A 3,803-nucleotide genomic window follows, 5' to 3' on the forward strand; every position below is an offset into this window, starting at 1 on the left:
ATAGCTCTATAGGCCTATCTCAAAAAACAAGAAAAACTGGTAACAAATTTTCTAACCCTACAACTCAAAGAGTTAGAAAAGAGCAACAAGAAAAGCCCAGCTTAAGCAGAAGGAATGAAATAATAATGATCAGAGTGGAGATAAACAAAATAGAGACCGAAAGAGCAATAAAAAGATCAACAAAACCAAGAGCTGCTTCTTTGAAAGGATAAACAAGATTGATGAACCTCTAGCCAGGTTCATCAAGAAGCAAAGAGAGAGAACCCAAATAAACAAAATCAGAAATGAAAGAGGTGAAGTAACAACCGAAGTACAGAGGGTCCCAGGTTGCAACTGAGCTAGAAAAAATACAAGAGTAGAGGAGATGGATAAAGGAGAAGAGAGATGGATGGGGATGGTCTGAGTCCATTTGATGGCACAAATGCTCTGCAGCTCTAACTTTTTTCACATTAAAACATTATAATTTTGTACTGTGGTAAGAACACCAAGTGTAAGCTCCGTTGATCTGCTCTACAACATAGTGAGAACAACATGGTAAGAACACCAGTGTAAGCTCCGTGGATCTGCTCTACAACATAGTGATTATAGCTAGCAACACTGTATTTTCTTCACAGTTTGAAGACCATTCTAATAGAAATGGATACAGTAGAAGGCTGCAAGACATACCAGATAAGTAAAAATCTTACAATTTCTCATTGCAATCATACTGAAGGCTAAGGGTTAAATGGCCAAATGGGACTCAACCCGTACCACATTAATGGTGCTTGTGCCCTGCCAATATGGGTTCCCTGTTATCCTGAACATATACACCATTTATATCAAAAACTCACTGTGAATAATATATAAAACCTTGTGTGTAGGGGCCCATGTCTGGAATACTGGAAAGGAAATTTAGGAATGAGGCAGCTGTTATGGAGATCGATAGTTAATAACACTATGAGCTTTTGATTCAGACTGACTAGGATTACACTTCAGAGACTTGTTTAAAAAAAACAAGTTCTTGCCCTGACCAGTTTGGCTCAGTGGATAGAGCGTCGGCCTCTGGACTGAAGGGTCCCAGGTTTGATTCCGGTCAAGAGCATGTACCTTGGTTGCCGGCATATCCCCAGAAGGGGGCGTGCAGGAGGCAGATGATCGATGTTACTCTCTCATCGATGTTTTTGACTCTCTATCCCTCTCCCTTCCTCTCTGTGAAAAATCAATAAAATATATTTTTTTTTAAAAAGAGAGAGAGTCATTGTAATGGTTCCTGAACCTGTTTAAAAAAAAAAAAAAGAGTTCTTAATAGAGTTTGGCCACCCTGGGCAATGTGGCTCAGTTAGTTGGAGCATTGTCCCATGCACCAAAGGGTCAAGGGTTCAATTCCCAGTCAGGGCACATATGTAGGTAGTGGGTTCAGTCCCCAGTTGGGGCCCATACAGAAGGCAACCAATCAATGTTTCTCTGTCTCTCACTCTCTCTCTCTTTCCCTTCCTCTCTCTCTAACATCAATAAAAACATATCCTCAGGTGAGGATTAAAAAAAAAATAACAGTGTTTGGCCCTTGAGGCACACTCAAGAACATTATTATTATTTACTAGAGGCCCGGCGCACGAAATTGTTTGCAGGTATGGTCCCCAGGCCTAGCCTGTGATCAGGGCCATCTTACCCGACTGCCAGCAGCCAGCCCCACCCCCGCCACCACCCAGGCCAGTTCCCCATTCATCATCCAGCAATGGGAGCCTGATGGCCAGGGGAGGGACTGAGAGGTCAGCCATTCCCGCCCACTCGCCGGCCCCATCCCCGCTACCTGTCACCCTCTGTGTGTGGGGTGACCAGCAGACAGGGGCCTTGGCCTGGTGCCACCCGCATCCCTTGCCACCCATCCAAGGTCCCTGTTTTCCATCAGTGATCAGAGTCTGCTGGCCAGAGAAAGGGACTGAGAGGTGGTCAGTGCACCTCATAGTGACTGGTAGAGCAGTCGTTCTGGTCGTCCTGCCATTGTGGTCACTGGGCTTTTATTATATAGGATTATTATTAATACTAGTGGCCCAGTGCACAAAATTTGTGCACAGGGGTTGTCATTCAACCCAGCCTGCACACTCTTCAATCTGGGACCCCTTGGGGGATGTCCAACTACCAGTTTAGGCCCGATCCCACAGGGCAGTCGGACATCCCTCTCGCAATCCGGGACCACCTGCTCCTAACCGCTCACCTGCCTGCCTGCCTAATTGCCCCTAACCACTCTGCCTGCTGGCCTGATCACCCCTAACTGCCCCCCACTGCCAACCTGATTCCCCCCAACTGCCCCCCTGCCAGCCTGCTTGCCCCAACTGCACCCCCCCCTCCGCTGGCCTGATTGCCCCTCACCTGCCTCTGCCTCGGCTCCTCCACCATGGCTTTGTCGGAAGGTCTCCCGGAAGGTCTCCTGGTCTAATTAGCATATTAGCCTTTTATTAGTATAGATGGTTGGCATGATTTGGAAATTATTCTAATTACCTATGTGCTAATCATCTGTTTCCCCCAAGTAGAATGTTAGTTCTATAAAATAGAGGTCTATGTGTCTCAATCATTGCTGGGCACATAGCAGGTGCTCAATAAATATTTGTTGATGAATAAATAGTTGGTATGTAATATTAATTTATAGTGCTCTTTCAACTTTGCTAAATGACTTATGATGATTATCTGTAACATATCTTTTAAGATCACATTTTAAAAAATATAGCAGTTCTTGGCTGCTTGGCTATTGGACTTCAGATAATTCATTTATTCAAGTATTTACTGGGGGCCAACACTATGCTAAGCACTGAAAATATAAAAATAAGTATGACTATAGCCTCTACCTTCAGGGATCTCATAGTCTAGTGGGGGAAATGGACATATAAATTATTGTAGTGCAGTGAGGTAAATGCTATGATAGAAATTTGAATTAAGTGTTGTGGCAACACTAAAGAGAGTCTGTCTCTTTGATGCTGGAGTAGGGATGGAGGTGGTTCAAGAAAGTAGTCTTAGAGAAAATGATATGTGATCTTGATCTTGAAGAATAGATGAGTCCTTTAGGAAATATGGACAGGAAGTACATTCTAGCATGTGTGGAATGAGAAAGAGAAAGCATATTGGCTATTCTGGAGATGGGAAAAAGGCAGAAAACTTAAGATGAAAGTAGTTCTCATCTCAACTGGAAAGGGGCAGCTATATACACTTGCTCCCTGTATATACTTTACCATCTTCCACAAGAAGTAAATAAAGCTGTTACCTGAGAGTTAAACTAGTAAAATTTACCTGCAAGGGATATGATTAGATATCTGGAAACCAACTGGGAAATTATCTGTAAAGGTGTGACTGGAAACTTGGGGAATTCTTACAACTCTGTTCAAGGTGATCTAAGACAAATGTGAAGGAAGAAGAACTAGAATGCAATTGCAATTTTGTAAGTGGAAACCAAACTAACTGTATTATACATTGTTTGGTATTAATAGAAAGTAATTGGCCAGCTAGAAGCAAAGAAATTATCATTACCAGCAAGATCTATCCAAGAGAATAATCCTAGCCAAGTGAACCCAGCATTATGGGTTCTTTGGCAAAGTTGGCCCTATAGTTGATGAAAGTACTTTGAATTGTCTAATCTTAGAGGCCATTCTTGTGATAACTAACTCCACTTTTTCTGATTTTATGCTCACCAGGCAATTTTTTAATAATTTATTTGGCTCCCCAAACAACTTGCCTACAGGGAAAGAATGCACTGGTCTGCGTACTCATGCATTTTGGCCTATTTAACAATTACATTTCTCATTGTAAATTAATAAATAGGTATCCCAGCATAT

The sequence above is a fragment of the Myotis brandtii genome, unplaced genomic scaffold (assembly GCF_000412655.1).
Source record: "Myotis brandtii unplaced genomic scaffold, ASM41265v1 scaffold199, whole genome shotgun sequence".
NCBI classification, from domain to species: Eukaryota; Metazoa; Chordata; class Mammalia; order Chiroptera; family Vespertilionidae; genus Myotis; species Myotis brandtii.